We start from the raw sequence: 20,607 nt of genomic DNA on the forward strand, positions 1-20,607 counted from the left end.
CAAGTGTCTAGTGTTTTTTGAGAGGGAGCAACTCGCAATGACGTGACCCCCTTCTCGGTAGGCACGAGGCAAGCAGGTTGCCTAAAAAGACGTGGCAGTCTTCAGTGGTGACACAGCGGGCAGCATTTTTTTAGAGGCTCACCATTGCACTCTCTTTGGAAAAACCATGGGAGAGCCTGCGAAACTCGGAAGGACGCGCTGCGCACGCTCCCCCTGCTTCGTTACTGGTAAGCAGGGACTTCCGTCGTGGAAGGCAACGCATCAAGGAGAGGAGGGGAAAAAAAAAAAAAGAAAAGAAAGTGCTGAAACCCAAATCAGTGATAAGAAAAGCAAAAAGTCAATTTTAATGCGATGTCCTTGTACGTTTTTCAGGAGGTCGCTTGGAAGAGGTTTGGGGTGGTTGAGGAGCTGTAGTGGCGCCTGTCGGGCAGGTGGCAGCTGCACGCGGGCCGGCCTTGCCTTCCTGTCGGGGTGGTGGCCAGTTGATTATCAAACAAATAAATTAAACCAAGCCCAACGTTACGATGGGTGGCGAACCTATTCCCATCGGCATTGCTAAACTTTGGAAACAAAAGGGCTCTTGGCAGCTTGAAATTACAGCCTTGCGTTGGAGCGTTTCTTCCGAGTGCCGCAGAATTAATGAAATTAAGTGAACTGCCAAAATCGGGCGCGAGCTGCCCGTTCGGCATTGTTAAAGGAGCCCCCACGTTTCAGGAGGAGCGCTCTGCTTCACCATAGCTTTGTCTCTTGCATTTAAATGATGACCTTCGCTTCCTGCGTCTCAGACTACAGCAAACCGCGACGGGAGGTAGCGCTGAAAAGGTGTTTGTTAATGAGCCTCTAGCACAGGTAGCTTGGATAATTTAGAAAAAAAAAGTGATAGATCGTTCTGAGTTGCGTTTTGAAATTTCCTGTGCAGTATGTATTTACGTATTTAGGATTTGGAATAATCAAAGCTGTTTTAATGATCCCTTGGCACTTTCCACAAGAATAAGGATGTTTGCCCTGTCGTCCTGGCCGAGTTCCAGTTTGGGTAATTACCTTCTGACTACCTGTATTTTCTGTAAAGTTTTATCTGGATTTTGTTTCTGTTATTTATTTACGTAGTAATACAGATGTACTTGGCGGTTTATGAAATAACAGGGCGGGCAAAACAAGTTATGAAAATCCCTGCCCCAAATAGTTTAGTATTTGTGCATGAATAAATGCAGTGTGGCGTGGAGACAGTACAAAAAGAATAGAGCTTGGCGCACACTGTAATAAGTTTCACAGAAAAGGCAGGTTTTTGGAGTTTCTGAAGTAGAAGATAAAGTGCACTCCATGAATGTGTTTTTCCAGGTGTGAAAGAAGGCAGCAAAAGGGTGATGGAGACAAAGGAGGGTAAAGTGAGAAGACTAAATAGATCTGGAAGGGGTGAAAAAAGAAGAACAGGATGAAGTGTAGTTAGGGAATACTGTGTAGAAGACGCTTAAAAAGTTGGTACACCATGGGTTAAGCTGTTGAGTAGTGCACACAGCTAAACATATGATATATTGCACAGCAGAAATGAATATAATTCACTGATGGGTGAAATAATTCCTGTCTACATTGTAGTTGAAACTATATATATTTTTTTTTTACAATGTTATTCTAAGAAAATAAGATTCAAAACAGTAGATATAGATTTTTTTTTTTGCCCAGCATGCACGTTTGCTTAATGATAGTGGTTTGATCCACAGCTTTATAACATGAGCTTGGGCATGGATTTTACATATATATCTCAGGGGAGGGGGAGTCAAATTATGTGGTAGCGTACACATGCAAATAGGATTTAGGCAATCACAGATCTGTACATGGCAGTCATCTGCTGGTGCAGAAATGTTCCTCTTCTACATACAAAGGCACATTTTATCATTTTCCACTCAATATCTTTAAAATCCTGCTTTAATTACAGTAGAAACAACTTGCTGTATGTTGCTATAGAGTAACAGCTAGGTGGAAAAACGAACCCAAGCCACATCCTGTTGTGGAAAGTTGTTCAGCAGAAATACGGACTAGCAAAACTGTGGCATTAAAGCTGCAAGCTAACTCTTAAAAAATGATATTAATAATCTATTTTAACCTGGAATGGATTTCCAGAGTTAAGACTAATCCAACATTAGACCATATTGCATAACCATAGCAAAGCAGTATTTACAAAAACTCTCCCTGTGTTCTTCCAAAAATACTTAAGTCTCCTTTAGAGATGCTTCATTCACAGGCCAGATGTGCCACATTTGACACAGGCATTGGGAGTGTGTGGAAAAATGTTTTAAACAGTTTTCATTTTGAAAATACTTAAAGAAAAATATTTTTTGAAAAGATATTTTGAAAATACCTTAGATTTGCCTGTTGTCATTGATATTTCTAACTGTTAGTTGTTTTTACGCGACTTCATTAGCTAATAGAAGTAATGCATAATGTGATATCCTGTAATGGTGGCACTTACACAGCAGAGAGATAGAGGACAATGCAAATGCTTTTGAAAGCTGTGTTTCTTCCTGTTTTGGGGATTTTGAAGAGTTTTTTTTTTTTTTAGAATATCTAACGTGGTATTGTTTTAGAAAGAATTTCAACCAAAAAATTTTTCTCTTTAGGCCACGTAATCCACAGTAGTATTGAACTTTGAAACTTTTGAACAGCAGAACTATACCGATCGCATATTCTGACCTCCATTAGCTCATGTGTAGCCCAGCTTGGATAATTTTGCCTATTTCTCCTGTATCAAGCCCTCTGAGTACTCCGTCGTGTGCATTTGTAACAGCAATCAATCTCCATTGTGTATCAATGACAGGACTGAAAACCAGTCTTTCAGCACTGTGGGGCAGACGGGGATCTCATACATTTAGCAAGGTATGTCCAGCTGGCTCTTTTCTGTCATCTCTGTGGACTTTTTTTTTTTTTTTACAGAAAGAGGCAAGGATACTCCAAGGAAGTGAGCCACCATCCAGCATCCACATGCTGAATGTTCTGGGAATGAGATTTGTGTGGCTTTTTGCCAGTTTTTTCCTTCTGTTTAATTTGTTAAAGCTGTTTTGGAATACTTGCTTAAGGCTAAAAGAGTTTGGACTCTCACTTAGTCTCATGAAGGTCTTGGGCTCTGTGTTTACTATGCCTACTTTTTATCAAAGTGACTTCCTAAGATGCTTTTGCTTTTCTGAAGAGAGTGAAGGAAAGATACTCGTTCTTACGAAAGACTCTCTTCATTTTGCACTTAAAATTATGCCAAAATTTTTCTTTTAAATCAGCAGGTTTTATTTAATCTCTATGCTTTGTGTCTGGTCTTGTGTTGTAAAGCAGAACTTGGTTTTTACACTTTTTTTCAGGGGAGCTCTGTAGTTCTACATGCACACATTCAGATACTTTGGGCTATTCACGTATGTTTCTGGAAGGTTTAACGGTCCAACCGTTTCCGCACGCAGACTGTCAAAATTGGTTGGAAACTGTGTCAGAATTTGCTGTCTGACTCAGCTAAGGTAACTCTCCAGCTGTTATTAGAGAGTACTTCTCCAGAGCTCATGACATTAAAGGCGTTATTGAGAAATAATTAGATAACGGATATTGGAGATGATGATATCTGGAGCTCCGCACCTACCTTCACCATGTACTATAACGCTGAAACTAAACCCTGTAACACTGAAACCTGTATATTGGCAGTGCTAAAGTAAAGCAACGCTAGAGTAGTTTGTACAAAGGACTCCAGAACCCCAGGTGCTTAGTCGCATATAGGTATGGTTATATATAAGTCACTGTGATAAATTATACTTGTGGTCTGTCACTCAAAAAGAGAAAGAGAGGTTATTTACCAATTAGCAAAGTCTTTTATATATATAGTTCACATTTAGACTTTCTTCCTGACTACTTTGCTCTCCCTCATGATTTTCTGAGCTTCCCTGAGTCTTACTTCTGTGGTGGGGAGGAAACCGAAAGAGATAGTGACAGTCTTTGCCTTATACACTTACTCATTGCAAAGCTAAAAAGTACTTAGTCTTAAGTGAAAGGACATACATGTACCTCATCAGTTTGAACATACATGGGGAATTCATATCTCAAAGACTTCTGGTTACTGGTAAGCGACCTCTCTTTTTATTCTAAACCATAAATTTAAACTTTGACTGAACAATAAATGTGCTCAGAATAGTGATGTGCTTATTAGGTTTAAAAAAGTACAAGCTTTTAATAGGAAAAAATTATTGCAGGGCAGACAGCAGGGGATTTCATTAGCATTTATGGATTACTAAAGTGCAATTTAAAAGTCACATTTCTGTCTTAAAAAAAATTTCCACAGTCGTCATTACAAGCAACATTAGAAAACGTCTTTTCAGTTTGTTTACTTGGGATCAGATTTTCAATAGTGTTTAAAGTGATTAAAATTGCATAAACTGTCTGCGCAGGGTAAACTGCTTAGCTGCCATTGATTTTAGTCTGAATTGAATGAATGTATGCTTCTGAAAATCCCAGCAAGCGTACACCTAATCAATCTTCAGACATCTTCGAAAACCTGCCCATTAGGACACTTGACAGCACTGCCTCTGTAGTTTTCCTGGTTTTCCCATATCAGTTCCCTTTTTCACTCTGTTCAGGAAGGTCCATAGATTTTTGAACGTGGTTTTGTGGTCATTTCTGAGTTTAGAATTCGTACTCCTGAAGAGGCACTGACAGAATTTGAATTGGCCCTCTCTTTTCGTACAGTTTTGTAGTTTTTCTCTATAATAACATAAAAAATTATTTTCAGCCATCAGTGTTGAAGTGCTGCACAAAGGGGATTAGCGTAACTATCTGTGTTTTGCAGTTTGGAAATGGTGATACAGAGACGTGTGGTGACTTCTCTGAAGTTAGCTAGCATGGGAGGGATCGGTACCAAGTTAGGAGCCGTAGTGCTTGGTTCACTGCTCTTCAGCAAACGGACCCAGGACTTTGCATTTCAGAATGCTTGATCCATCTGTACAAAATACTCAGACCAGAATTTTCTAAGTGCAACGATTTGGTACTTAAGCAGCGTTTAAGCAGCATGAGTCATGTTCTGGGATGCTGGCAGCATTTCTTTGTGATATTTCCGTTTCACTTTCAGCTTCAGGGGCTCAGCAGGGGCTTTTGGTCTGCTTGCCATATGAAGTTCATCAGGGGTGACAAGGAAAAGAAGCTTAATGTGCTTATGTTATTCTTGCCTATATTAGAGATTTGTGATGAGAGCTATTTCTATTTTGCGTAAAGTCACCAAAATAACACATTTTGCTGTAAGCTAATTGGAGATGCCCAGGACGATTCACAGCAGAATAGCCTGAACAGTGTCAGTTGTTGAATGTAATTGTTTTGACTTCATCTGGGGACAGAGGCTGAGAATCACTTGTCACACTTCTGAAATTGCACACCCTACTAACTGCAATTGCCCAGGTTGGGTATCGACACTCGGCCTCCTAAACACAGCTTTTTGTGTGTTGGTTCCCCCACTGTAAAATGTAAAAAATTAAAAAATAAATCTTACAAAGTACTGTGAGCATAAAAATGTTCAAGGCTACAAGATCCTGAGCCAAGATGGTGTGGAAAAACACTAGTAGCCTTTTCCAGCTGCCCCTCACTGCAGGGTCTTATCACCCTTGTCCTTGTTTCCTCAAAACTGGCTGGAAAGAGGGGACATGGGACGTCTTGGCCACGTGTGTGCTATAAGTAAGGGACATCTTGGCTTTTTTTTTTTTTTTTTTTTTACTTTTTTCTACACCGTCACTTAGAGGGTGGATTACAATAAACTTTTTTGGCAGCAGGATAGACATGTAGGCTGCCTCCCTTAAATTGTTTACTGCTGCAGCTAGCTGTTCCTGATCCTAAAGGCTAGAGATCGTTCTCTCCCGCAGCTCAATTAACCAACCGTGACCTAGAGCGCCCTAAGGCTTAGGACACGTTTCTCCTGAGGATTCTTCCTCTTGGGCACAATGAAAAAGGCTCGCCAGAGAAGACCCAGAAAACTTCCTATTGTCTCCTGAGTAAAAGATTCCCAAGATTCTTTGTCTGATCCTCAGTCCTTCTAGTCCAAACTTGGTTTAGAGAAAGAACCAATATCTCTGGGCCGTGTAAGTATGTTAGATGGAAAGGCACCTGGTTGAAGCTCGAACGTCTGTTTACTGTGTCAGTAAAAACGTCTCATCTTTGTTACTTTTATTTACAGGCTGCTTATTCTATTAATTAGCTAAGATTTCGATTTGTTATGAATTAGATGTTAACGTTTCTCTCATGATCCATCAGAGAGACGGAAACTAAGTGGTTATCTATGTTGCCTTCTCCATCTTTACACTCCTGAGTATCCCACATATCCCTTTGAGTATCTTCCTGCCAAACTCAGAGAATTCAATAGGTTTGTCTTCAGTCAGTCCCCATAGTTCTTATGATCTCTGTAAATATATCTAGAAAGAGGTAATCATGAGAGTAAAAAGTCACTTAAGCCACAGAACAACATTGGTTTGAGGATGACTATATACAGCCAGTCTGCAAATAAATGCAGACTGGAAGTTAGACTAGTTTCTGATCATTAGCATTCTAGAAGGAGAAGCCTGTCTTGATATCCAAGTTAGACATGTCATATTGTGGCTCTTTTTCAGAGTTTACTGTATTTGGCAAGTGTTACCAAACTTGCCCTGTGAATTGCACACTAAGATTCCTGTACAGGTAAGTGAAAAAAACCCCCATACCATATACTTTGGAGAGCTGAGTGCTCCCTGGGAAAGTGTGGGTTGGGACTTGCCTCAGTATTTAGTCCTAGGTTGTCTGCTTCAACAATCCTTGTTGACTTGTTTCTTCCAAATCTTCCAATGTTTTGTAAGAAATTTGGTGGCTTCTTCAGCCACCACTGCATCAGCATGTCCCTGATGCCAGTTGCATCACTTAGCCTCATGGGAACCACACCTGAAATACGTGGCTCCAGGAGTGCTTCCAAACCTATGCATTGGCCAGCACTGGATTATGGAGCAAGGTTCTGGCAACTTTGGCCGATAGTGTTAGAATAAACTCATCAGATTTCTGAAATTATTTGCTATTCATACTAATTTACGTGTTTACAACAGATTGTGAATGTAGTCCTCTATGGCGTGATTTCCTCCTTGTAAAGTAGCAGTATCAGCACTTTGCTATATAACAGGGCATTTGGAGTGTAAATTAGAAGGTGAAGGTTGCTTTCTAAATCCAAAAGTTGCTGAAGATACCATCCTGGTGGTTTGAGGACTGGAAGAATGGAAAATTAGAAATAAGAGATAATGCATGTTGTTTTTATGGGTACAGTGGATGAAGAGAAAGTGCTTTTCATAAAAACAAAAGCAAGTGCAAAACCAAAAAGCAAGCAGTTTTATTACACTAAATTACTTAATGTCTCTGTAGAAACGGCTAGAAGTTCAAGTTGATGGTGCCCTTGTAGTAGCAGGAAACGAAAGGCTTATGCCATAGAAATCTTGAAAAATGCTTGCTATTAAGATATTTGGATTACTTTGTAATAATATATTACAGTAAAGGGAGTGAATTTTGCACTTAGTAACTAGATGAATATTATTCCACAATTGAAAAACTACTAATACAACACATGAAATAATAAGTTACAAGAAGCAGTATCATCTTCCTCAAGAGAGATATCTTACCTTCGTTAAAATCTTCATCAAGAGAGAACAAATCATATTGACAGTTCTCTTACCAGTACTTTACTACTGTTTGTTCATTCGGAGTAAACATACATGTCTCTTCTCTAGGAAAACTGAACCATAATTTAATTTCCATTTGTTTATGGTCTGTTCTTTACTTTTGGACACAAGATTAGAAGTTCTATTGCCATGAACTCATTAAGGCATTCACTACAATAAGATTTGGAATTGTCCTTATAGTTTCTTAGAGGACTGAATATTGTTGTTCTTATAAAACAGTTGTCAGGCTTACACTTCAGTGCAGAGGGTGCTTGTGCTGTAGAACACATGGGAGACCTGCACCTTGAAAATGCCCATCCTCTTACATATCTCTCTGGGGTATAACTGTACATGAATACCTTTTTCCGTGTTCACTCATAGGATGCAAATCACTGTCTTTCACGAATGGTCTGGGAGTGTTGAAATGAGCATGTATATGGCTCTTTCCATCTTACAAAATGTTAAAGGATGTAGACTTGATACCTTTCAATAACTGAGGCCAAGACACTTTCCCAGTGTCACAATAAGTCTTTAGCACTTCCAGGAACTGAACTGAGACATCTCTGCAGGACAGACCTGTCTCACCAGCTTTATTTGCTCTATTGTTGAAGCTGGCTATCAGCAACCAGCCATGTGTTCTCATTTCTGCTGAAGGCAGATAGGAGCGGCTGATGGGACAGGAGACTTGCTCCCAAAATAGTCAGTGGAGTTGTCCTGCACCTCAGCTTTTCTGTGTCTGTGACTTTTACCTGATTCTCCCAGAATGCTTAGCAGGTCAGCAGTCCTTTTTAATTCCACAAAAACTAATTGCACAGGTTGTACCCAGTATCTTCTTTTTCTAAGGAAAACAGCAACAAAAATAAATAGATTGAGAAGAAAACTTTTTGTCTAAGCTTGGTACATTTAAAAGAAATAGAGATTTTAAAAAAAGTCTGAATAAGTGGAGGCAGTATAATTAAAAATACTACTTGCATTTCCTAGTGCAGTCCATACTAAAGAGCAGCTAGAATACTTCAGATGAAAAAAGTAATAACATTTAAAAATGATCAGATTTACTTTTCATTATGTACTTCTGTTACTTTCTCTTCTGTCTACTCTACTCTAGCTTTTAACTGTAGTCGATTAAAAACACTAGTCAGTTTATTTTTCATTCTTATTAATTAGCATTTGCTGGTTCACTGTATTCACTAATACTTATATGGTGATGTTTGGGTGATTTAAAAAACAGGTTTAATATTTGCAATTTATTCATTGATATTGCCTTTTACAAAATGCCCAGGCTCTTTTAAATACGGGAAAATGGAGCTCGAGTTGCTGCTGTCTCAGGAGGAAGGGCTTTTCTCACCTCTTCCTATATCTTTATGTCCTGTAAATCAAAAGCTGCTAAACATGGAATTAAGGGAAGTAAGGACCACCAAGAAAATCAGATGAAATGTCCCATGTCCCTTTCCCACGGTTGCAGGAAACAGCAGATAGAGCAAGGCATGGGGAGGATGCCAGGGAGGTGGCCTATAATTTACAGCAAATCAGCTGGGCAACTGAAAAGGCCCTTCTTGGGGTGGGAAAATGACTAAAATAACTGAAATCACTAGAGGAATACACAGATAATATAGCCAAATAGTATAGCAGTGAGCTATTTATAAATGTTAGAGGTGTAATAGAATAAAGAATACAAAAATTATATCATGCATTATGTAATGGATTGCTAAAAGGAAATTAAGCATCCCTGGATGCTTTCCTTGCTCTTCTTTTGAAAATGAAGATTTACGGGAAAAGCCTAATTGAACAGAAGAGAAATCTGACTTTTTTTAATTACAGGAGAAGGCACTGATTAAGGTCCACTACTCCTCTGTAGGATGAAATACAGGAAAGCTGAAGCTGAATTTCATTTGCAGATTTCCTTAGTGATAATGTGCCTGCTCCAAAGGATTCTGAATATCTGTACTCTATTTCAAATTAAAGTAGGTCTGACCCTTATAGCACCCCAAAATTGTTACAAAGGCATTTCAAAGTATGAAATACATTTTAGCTGACTGTTTTAGTCCTTTCAAAGTTCCTAAAAAATCGTGAGTCTTCCAACTGCTTACCCTGTGCCAAGCAGATTTTTTTCCTCAGGAGAAAATAGTGTCTTCACTTTTTGTACACTTGTACATTTATCATATAAATAAGAAGCCCTATGCAAAATATATAGTCCTCTGTGTCATATTATTTCTTGTTTCTCCATCCTTTGCTATAAAAGTGCAAAGTTTCTTTGTAATACACTTCAGATTATTTATTTCAGATCGAGAGATTTAAAAATATTATGTGAGGTAGAATCAATTTAAATAATACCACTACGTTCTTAAACTGTAATAATGATAAATTAATAACAGTGCTTTAGGAATTTGCTGTCATTTTGCCTTTGATATAGTTTGAAGAACTGCATGCCTTAAACTTGTTTTGTTCTTCACATCCTATAGAAATTTAATAGTATGGTTCCATACAGATTCCTGACTGAATTATGACTAGATTTGTTCCTTAGTTTGGTTTTCTGGAATATATAAATATATAGATATCAAATATAATCTATTTCCTTGGCACTACTATAAATATATAGATATCAAATATAATTTATTTCCTTGACACTAGTGTACATTTGTATTAGATTTATATTTACAAAGCCAAAATCTTACAACAAAAACTGGCTGCTTCCACAGTTTTCTTTTTGATCTGTTTTCTTATCTGCCTAAACATTACTGCAAGCTCCCAGGCTGATGATATGTGTCGTAAATGGATGTTTTGTATTCTGTATTTCTCTCCCATCGTATCTACCTGTTTATCCAGCCGCATAGTCCAGTGTCTCTTTTACTGAACATGCTCATTCATAAATGCTTTTGACTGTTGTTATGATCGAAACTTGAAGACAGTGGACAGTGATAAAAGGTGAAATTTTGAGCAACTATCTTTAAGATACCCATTCACGTGATTAACTGATGCACTGAAAGTAGCGTTTCTTTGTCTTTGTCATTTTGAAATCAGATTCTTGCTTTTAAGGAGAGAGAACAGAACTGGAGTCGAGGAATAGACTGGAGTCGAGAGCTGAAATTCTGCTTTTCTTAAAATCAGGCTATTTAGAAACTGTGCCAGTATGTTTGATTTATTTATTTTTCCCATATGTAGTCTTTTAAAATAATTTCTATGATCATAATTGTGATAAAGCTGCGGTGCAGAGTTATGTCTAGTTCAAAGACAGCGGCATCAAGGAAGAACAGGGGTGGAGATTTGGGTTTGGAAATTTGTCCTTACTATTTACACATGTGCTGATTTTGAGCAAGCTATTTAACCTTTCAAATATGCCTACTTTCACTTGGCGGTAGGATGTTTATCTAGTGTTTTCTTTCAGAAAATCAGATTAGAAAGCCTAACTTCTTCAGGATGCTGGGAACTAAACAGACTTGTTCAGTTGTCTAGTCTTAACAACAGCTCTCGAAGGGTTATCTGTCAGCGCTGGAAATAAAATATTTTTCTGGTTTTTGAATAAGGTTTAGTAATTTAGAGTTAGTTCTGCATTTTATGATAAGCCCAGTACTAAGTGTTTTGGCCAAATATGCCCATTTATTGTTTGAATTGTGGGATTTTGCCGTGGAATAGGCACTGCCTGATGCAGCAGCGGAGGGAGACGTTTTGGCTTGGAATTAGCTTTACTCAGTCATCCTTTTGGATATTCCTTCTGCCTGTTTCTGCGTACGTGCGCTTCCCAGTCGCGTTGCCACCACCTGAACGTCGCGCTGCCTTGCGAGGGCGGTTGGGCCGCCTTGCCTGCACCGAAAGCCTTTTGCTCCCGCTGCGGGGCCGGCCAAGGAACGCTCTCCCCGGTGTCACCTCCTGCCCTCGCGAGGCTGGCAGCAAAGCCTCTCCTTCCCCAGACTCACGTGCATAGTGTCTTTTCTTTTTAGGGCTGTGTTTGTCTTTATGCTTTCGCACAGGGTTGTCGGGCATCTTGGAAGCGTTTCTTTCCCTCTCAAATTGGTTTGGGCATGCCTGCTTCTGTCCAGCTGCGACTTGGAAGCAGCAGTACTTTAGGCTATTTCTGAAGCTTTCTTATGGTGCAGTCACGAGAATTGTCACCTTTTGTCTTTGAAATGTTATGAATGAAGGCTATTTACGTTTTTGTTTTAAACAACATATTTTAAATACCCATCCTCCTACTAGTTGATAAGCTCTTTAATCCAGAGCTTTGTGTTAGTAATTAAAAAAGTGATGCCAATTTTCATCAGAGTTGAAGGTCAATGAAGGCATAATTTGTTAAGAAAATGTAGTACATAATTTCCTTCATCCAGATTCTTTTGTGAAAATTGAAATATAACTGTATGGTATTTACAAATGCTTGTTTGTTTTAATAAGAACTTTGCTTTCTTGTTCAGTAAAAATAAAATTAAAACACCAGTTTTAATCCTTCCTTGTCTGAATACGAGGGAAAATGAAATGCCAAATGCAAACCAGCAGACAGCATTGTACTGATGAAGGTCGTTTCTGTAATGTGCTATGGAGTTAGCTTCTCTTACCTAGTACGATCTTAAGCTTTTGGGTGTAGTAGGTGACTGAGGCATGCACACAATTTACCCTTATGGAGAGTGCACTCATCTAGGATTTGAGGACTGGAACATAAGTCCTCGTCAGAATAAATACTTAAAAATTTATACACTCCACTGGAGCAGCTGTGATCTCCCAGTTTTGGGATATGAGGTGGTTGCCAGGTATGGACCGTTTCAGTGCCGCGTGGGTGCTGCTGAGACCCGGCAGCCCCTGCCGGGGCCGCGAGCCCCTCGAGACGGGGATGCACCCACCTCCCTACCCCGGCGATGCTGGGTGCCCCCGTTGGCTTTGCACATACTCACCAGGAGAAAATGCAGTGTAAGGAAGGGGACAGCCAAGTCTATCCACACCATCTAAGCAGTGGCTTTAGGCTACGTGTGTGCTACTTAAAGAGAAAAATACGTTCCCCACAGTCTTTGGAGCAAGGGTGTGATGCTCTTGCCCCTTCTTAGCCTTTATAACCCAGATCTCGAAAGGACTTTTTTAAACTCAGTTGTTTAACACTTAAATGACGTGATTGTAAATACTGACCTAGAGACTCTACAAGTATTTATTTGGAGGCGCACATGTGCTGCTTGTCCTGCAGTGCTGCGTAGGTGTTTGTATAGGATCTGAATGCATGTTCAAAAGTGGGAATTGCTTTGTATAGGTACATATATTTGTGTATTTGGCAGAAATTAAAATGACATAGGCATCAATTTTTTGAAAATTTCAGCATATTTACCAAACTGGTACATACTTCCGCACCCCTGAAAGTGGCCCCAGATCACACTACATTAGAATTTACCTCAAGTAGTAAATAACTATCCAAAATGTATTTAACTTTCTGACGCTATCATTTTAATGCCTTTTTAAAATATGCCCTCTTCACTGAACACAAAGCCTTGGTTATAAAACACTGACTTGTTAGCAGACTATTGCTAGTCTGTCATATTTTTTGACGTAGAGAGAGTAGTGTTTATCCAAATTCACCACCTGTAAAGAAAGTTTCTCCTGGTGTTGTGTTTTGTTCAGCATCCCTTACGTAACGTATTTGTAGGCAAACAGCAGAGATACTGTTGTCAAATATTTCCTTATTATGTGCTACTTCAGAGGATTCCCATGTATCATTTCATGTGTCACTTAGTCATGGAAAATGTATTTGCATAGGCATTGCAAGAGCCTCAGGAGAGCGTTAATTGTCTTCTACTGCAGTGGTAGTTGGAAGGTCAGACTCTAAAATTAATATATTGCTGACAAATTCTAATTTTGTAACAAGGTTGATTGTTTTCATGAATGCTACTCAGTGCTCGTTTATGGTTAATATGTTACAATTTTTCCTGTAAGAACAGGCCTAAGTAATTGGGGCCATTCCTTTTTCCTTGCAGATATAGGTATGATATCTAAACATTTATACATCAGAAATAATTAAACGTGTTGGTACGATCTTGGACTCATCTCAAATGCATGCAGGAACATTATTATAAAAAAAAAAACCCTTTATTTTGAAAGGAGTGTACTCAAGTTCGTTAGGTCATTTTCATTAACTTCTATTGAGATTATCAATCTGTGCATCTAAATAATTTTTAAGGAATATTTAAGGAATTTATTTCTTTAAGAAAGTATTTACTGTGTATTAGTGCAATATATTCCAACATATTTTTATTCCTTGGAGAACAGTTGAGCATTTATCTTTGGATTAGCCAGTTTTTGAAAGTTGTTCCCGATGATATATACAGAGAAGATTAAGAAAGAAGTTACCGTACTATTCTGATTTTTCTGGTTATTTTTAAGAGCGAATCCTTGCCTTAAGTTAATTACAAAATGATTGATTATTTTCTCAAAGGAAACTCTGTCAAATAAAGTAAAAAAGAAAGATCACTTGTTGCAGGGTTCTTCTGTGCTATGGCTTGAGAGAGAGATGTGCAAGCAATGAAATCTATTTTGATCAAGCACTTTCTTTTCGGACTCTTTCTTTGTTATGTGGTAAGCCAGAATGGTCTTTTTTTTTTTTTTTTTTCAACAGATGTTGAAGTTCCTTTTCTCCAGCTTTTCATCTGTTAGACGAGCAACAATAAAGGAGAGGGATAACATCCCTTCTCACATCCTCTGCTTCCATTTTTCACTGGGGAATAGTTTTGTTTTTCTTGTGCTCATTTTTCATAGGTATTAACTTGCTCCACAGTGTTCTCTGCAGTTTGACCTTTATTTTACGTTTTGCTCTGGGTTTGGTTGGAGCGATGATACAATTTAAATGCAGTTCTGTAAGATTATTTTGATCGAGTGTTTGAGTAACTCTGTGTGCCACTGCAGTGTCTGAAGTTAACTTGATCTGGGCCTTGTGAAGACTGTCGTATGTGTGATTAAGCAATTATTAAAAAAAAACCAAAACCCTTTAGTGAATTTAATGTTCTGAAGTCACAGATCAAAGTTCCTTTTTTGTTGGCTTTAGGGAACATGAAGCGCAGCTGCACCCCAAAATCCTACTATTAAACATAATTTATTTCAACCATCCTGGTGTAACAAAAAGTGACATGTAACATGGTTCCAGCTCTAAGAGTCACGATCTAACCTTGCTCCATAGGAATGTTTTCTTAGCTCTCTGCAGCAGTCCAGGTTTCATGCTGGATGGTATCACATCAGACTAGCCTATATGGATGTTGTTAAATAGCTCTCTGTGTACATTGCTTGATTGTCTTTGTGGTTTCTTACCTAGGTTTTGGGTTTTTTTGTTTGTTTCTTTTCTTCCCTCAAATTCAGGGAAATTTCTTCCCTCAAATTCAAATGCAAGTTGCAGGTGTGACCTGTTCATCATCGCTCTTCTCATTTTTCCCGTACCTCTGTCCTGATAGATACCCGAACATGGAGGCTGTTCTGCAGGACTGTTTTAGTTCATATTTATTTTGTTAGCTTAACGGAAAGAAGCTCTTCTTATATAAGCCATTTTTTGCTCGTATGCTGGCATCCATGATTGGGTGTGAGAAGGGACAAACTTGCATTTTCACTATACTTCCAATGTGGCAAAAGTTTCTATTACATAATAGTTTTTATTGTAGCTTTCCAAAAGTACTGCTCTAATAAAAAATAACTATTGGGAGTGTGAAATACAACTGAATTTCTGTCCACTTTTAAAAATCTTTCTTTTGGTTTTGTGGGAGGCTTAGAAACTACATTTAAAAAGCAACTATTTCTTCATTTCTTAAATCAAGGATTTTTGTGATTGAATAATTGATAATACTGTTGATGATACTGGTTGATAACACCATCAAAGTGTTGCAGTATGTATGTAGCTAGACTTACACCAGTATAGATGTGCTTATAGCAGCTTAATAATACGCACACCAGGGTTAACCACAGGTAAATATTATATCAGGGAAATACCAGCCTCTAAATGGTATAGCATCCTCCTGCAAAAACTGTGTACATGCGTCCTGCAGCCTGTAAGGGCAGAAGCAAAGCACAGTCTGTCATTTGAGACATCAGCCATGACTGATATTTTTGAAGGTCTGTTAGGCTTGTTTTGAGACATAGCTGATTGTAACAGAGAGCCTTAGCCCTTGTCTATAATTCATAGCTTGTGACAAGTGGAAGGAAAAGAGAACTGCTTTAGGTCGGGTTTGCCCATGGGTCTAGCCAAAACCGAGATACAGCCAGCCAAGATGGTTAGCAAAAGGCAATATTTGAGCAGGATCATAAACCTTGAAAAGGCAGTCATAAATCATAATTAAGGTTTTTCGTTTCCTCAGTGGTGTAACTCCTCAGAGATGGAGACTGAAACTGTTTACTAAACCTATTTTTTGTCTTCAGAAAAGTGTTTAGGAAACCTGAAACGGGCTTTATTAAGCATATCTGTGGGAGACAAAAGAGGGAATTGTTGGTCTCTATGCAGCAGGCAACACTGAGAGGCTGACTAGTGTGGTCAGAAAGGATATTTGATTTCAAAGCATAAACTGCAGGATTCACTTTTTTTCTTTTTGTCTAAAGTAAAGCTTATCTGGTTTATCCCTTATCTAATTTAACTTATGAGAATTGTAAATTTAGCTATGTTAAGCAAACAATTTATTTTGCTTTAATTCCATTTTCTCTTTGTTTTAATAAATCTTGGTTTTGTTGAGATTGCTGTTGTGTGGGTAATTTCACACAGATGTCTTCAAAGAGTAAAGAAAAACCCAAAACTCTTAAAAGAGACTAGCTGAAGGAAAGGAATTTCTGGAACTCTTTTTCACTCCTGTTCGACCTTAGGCGAAGGGCTAGGATTGAAGTAGTGTGGCAGGAAGGCATCTTGGTGCAGTGGTGGGCAAGCCACAGGGGAAAGCCCAAAAACTGAAGAAGAGAGAAACAGTTGGTGGCATTGGCCTATATGGACTGCTAAATAATACAGAGGGGAGAAACAGGTCTTGTCTGTGATGTGACCAGGCAAAAAATGATGTATTCTTTTTGTTTTGGAAATGATTTTTTAAAAAAAAGATGACTGAGATATATAGTAATACGAAATATGAGGGGAAATGATCAAGTTATGTTGTTTTCTACTTTGTGTCCAGCTGCATAGAACAAGATCAGGAAATCAGATGTTTTACTGAGTGGCTTGAAGTTGTAGAATTCACAGTGGAGGTTCTATACTTAAATATAGTGGCTCAGTAATAACAGTGGCAGCAAAGCATGCTAAGAGAAGGGTAATCAAATCTCATGATTTAAGACATAAGAGCATTACCTGTGAGCATCTGGAAGGACCTCATCCCTCTCTGTCACCTGCAAAGCCTTCTGCTGTTAGTAAGGTTCACTATGGGTATTTGTAGCGTTTAATTTCTTCTGAAGCATTGGGCACTAGCAGTTGTTAGGAATAGGATATTGTCTTCACTATTTCAGTATATCATGCCAAACATTCCCACAGAATGTTGTCCTGCTTTCCTTTCGTGATACTTTATATGATACTAGCATGGATCGGAAACAAAAGAATTGAGTAATTTTTTGGTGCTGCTACCTGAAGAAGCACAAAATTGTCTAATTCAACATACCGTTGAAGTGAACTTGAACTGTTTTTATATGCTACTTCAGGATTTAATTCAACTCTCTATTTTCTAAATCAGTTGCTACAGTTCATGCAAAACTGTGAATTTAGAAGCAGTGGTAAGGTAAGAACTGAACACGCAGAAGTAGGCAATTTCTTCTGAAATAAAAATGGAGGTGTATTTTACTTGTAAAGTTTACTTTAAATGGCAACTGCAGAAGTCGAAATATTTTATTTAAAGTACAATATGAGGCGCATATACAGAGTGGTGTATCGTACATGAGCTCACCATTTGTAAGGATTTAGATACACAGGTCCTTTTACACTGGGTTTAATGAAACACTCACTGAGCAGATTAGGAAAGAGAAACGTGCTTTAACAGGTAGAACAACGTGCTTTTCCCCCTTAATAAATCAGAGAAAGAGACAAAGGAGGCTTCCGAGGTTTGAATTCCGGTGTCAGATAAATCCCAGAGGATTTGAACGGGTTTTCCGGCGGCCGCCCTGAGGAGGAGCCCTGGCACGGGCTGGCACCGCCTGCGCGCTGGGCGGCTCTGGGGCCCCTCCGTCACCTAGCGCAGCTGCAGACACGGCGGCTGTTGCCAGGAGGACTGGGCCTGTGCTTTCAGCCTGTTTTCTTGTTTATTTTCACATTGCGTTTTATAACTTTTCTGTGAAGTCCATAAAACATAAGGTCGAATTGGAAGGGCCCTGCTAATAAAGGGAGGTGTTTATTTTGAATTGTTAAAGGCAGAGACGCCAGTATTAAACATTTCTATTACTGATATGTTTGGGGCTTCTTTTCATTGCGCTTCTTAAACTGTTTGGAGGCAGCCACAGGAAGTTTATGTATAAATCAAACGCAGAGGAACCAAATATATTCGATTTTTCTGAGAAAGTGAGGAAGGTGAGATGACAGTTCCAGTAGCGATGTGGTATTTAGGTTGAAGTACACAAAGTCATTAAGAAAAGGGGAAAAAAAAAAAAAGAAAAAAAGGAAAATTTTATACTTGCATTTTAAACGCAGCTACTACTGACCTATGTGTCCTATGTGACCTATGTGTCAACATTAGCAAAAATGAGCCTCCTAAATTAAGCAGGGATTTTAATTTTTTTTCTCAACTCAGTTTCTGCTTGATCAAGATATATATATATATATTTATAAAATACTCCTTCTAAGGGAGGGAAAAAAAATTCTTAGACTGAAATTTTTTCTTAATTAGAAACTCAATCTGTCAAGAAAGGTTTTTTTTCAAAATATACTCTATTCACATTGGAAATGAGAATGGGACATTCAGAACTTACCGTTAATTAGCCATTTTACTAGAACTATGGAAAATAGGGATCTCAAGAGATCCTGTCGTTCATTCACTTGTCTCTCAAATTAAGGTCTAATTTTCCTTGTCACTCCTGACCTAGTATTTTTAACTGTAACTTTTCATTATTAGGGTTAAAATTGAAAATTTCCTACTTTTTAAAGTTTTATTTTACTTTTGAGAAAAAATATATACAGTTATTTAATCCTTTTTTGGTGAAAAATGCAACTGCGTTTCTTAACTTTAAACAGATGGGGTAAGTAAGATATCTTCATTTTATTCAGAGATGTCCATATGGAAACTGAAAGCATAGTGATGAAATTTTTCATCCGAAAAAGCAAATTAGCAGAAAAATACAATAATATGGTAGTTAGAGCCATTAGCAGAGATATCGGAAATGTAGTTTCAGGTGGGGTTTTAAAGTAGCTAACCATAACCGCTGGTTACGAGTACTCAGCCTTTCTGAGTGGAGTTCAGGAAATTTAACACCAGACGTTTGAACTAGACATCCTAATATCCCTTTGTCTTCAGTGGAGAGAAATAATTAATTTTCGGGCTTAGTTCCTCTGACCTTATTGAGGCGTTTGCTTCTGCGAGGAGACGGATTGCTGCGCTGAGCGGATCCAGGCAAGTGTGAGGGGAGCGTGGAGTGATTAGCTCAGAAATAGATGCCTGTGTTGAGCCAGTTGATTTCCAACCTCTTCTCTCACGATGGAAATGTATGTTAACAAAATAACCAACTCTCTATAGGGGCAGAGATATATGATGATATAGCTGGAACTTCTACAGGATACACCCATGGTGCAAGAGACTCCAGATCAGGTAGAAAAGAGATTTAACAGATATTTTCAAGGCCATTTGAGTTGGAAGCAGTGTATTTCCACAAATGAGTTTGGTACTGATGAAATAGCACTTTCGTATGGAGAAAGGTTTATTTAAAAATTTTCAACTCTTGTTTTTTTTCTACTCGAGTGCGACTATCTACTTTGCTGAAAGGATCATAAAACATTAGGGCAGAAAGGAATACAAGCATTCAGCAGCCTTGCCAAAAGTAGAATAAACATTTCTTGATTTGGGGAGGTGAAGTTTCAAATGTCCTCCTCTGAGCTATCGTGCTATGGAAAGAACATCAGTTTGTTTGTCAGTGTTATTTCCTGTTCTTGAGTTGCTTAATGTGCAGCTCATTTTTGCAACACAGCACACAAAGAAAAGAATTTGTGTTCTAGTGGCTGTGCTCCTCTTTCTTTAAATCAGAGATTTTTTTTGTTTTTTTGTTTTGTTTTGTTTTTGGAAAACTTAAACCCCAACAAGCACACCTCCTTGTGTTGAAAACACTTATCTGAACACTTCAGCAGACTGAGGAAAAAAAATAAAGCTTTTTTTTTTTTTTAAAGAAGATCTGTATATTGCATTATTTCCTGTCTCTAGCTATAAGGAGATACTGCTATGCAAAAGTGAGTTTTAATGTAATCTATACTTTTATCACTGCAAACTAAATTTTCAGCCTTCCCAGCACATTTTGGGATAAATCACAGCTCTCTTCTCTGAACAGGTTAGGTGACTTTTGTTGGCTACATTTTTTCCTTAAGTAATTATACTTTGGGGCCCTATGTTACAACTTCTTCCCTGAATTATTTTTATAGAGCCACTGGCAGCCCTGCTGCAGGAGGTTTCTTGGTGCTCTCCATTCAAGTATTCCCTCTTCAAATGCTTATGCTTCTGTTAAATGTTACCTGTTTGGCTGCTTGCTAGAATAGCCAAATGCTGCATGTTTTCATGGGTGCCATTTTTGCCTCAAACTGAATTTGTTTTTCTCTATGAAAAGGGCTAGTAAAAAAATGTTTTGATTACTTGAACTGTCACAGAATCACAGAATGGTTGAGGTTGGAAGGGACCTCTGGAGATCATCTAGTCCAACCTCCCTGCTCAAGCAGGGTCCTTTAGAGCACATTGCCCAGCATCACATCCAGACGGGTTTTGAATATCTCCAGAGAAGGAGACTCTACAACCTCTCTGGGCAACCTGTGCCAGTGCTCTGTCACCCTCACAGTGAA

At 38.5% G+C, this 20,607-nt stretch overlaps 1 protein-coding gene across 8 annotated transcripts in view; it reads left to right on the forward strand.

Annotated features, from left to right (window-relative positions):
* Positions 1-20,607, forward strand: part of ZMYND11 (zinc finger MYND-type containing 11) — a 108,502-nt gene that overhangs the window by 11,644 nt on the left and 76,251 nt on the right. The window contains exon 1 of one of the 8 annotated variants that reach the window (XM_068934300.1): positions 4,064-4,087. The exons of the other annotated variants lie outside the window; for them this stretch is intronic. The gene's annotated coding sequence lies outside the window, so the exon portion shown is untranslated. Of the gene's footprint in view, positions 1-4,063; positions 4,088-20,607 lie in introns of those variants that run through there. 8 annotated transcript variants of the gene reach the window in all.

Source organism: Struthio camelus, chromosome 2 (assembly GCF_040807025.1).
Source record: "Struthio camelus isolate bStrCam1 chromosome 2, bStrCam1.hap1, whole genome shotgun sequence".
In the NCBI taxonomy this organism is placed as follows: domain Eukaryota; kingdom Metazoa; phylum Chordata; class Aves; order Struthioniformes; family Struthionidae; genus Struthio; species Struthio camelus.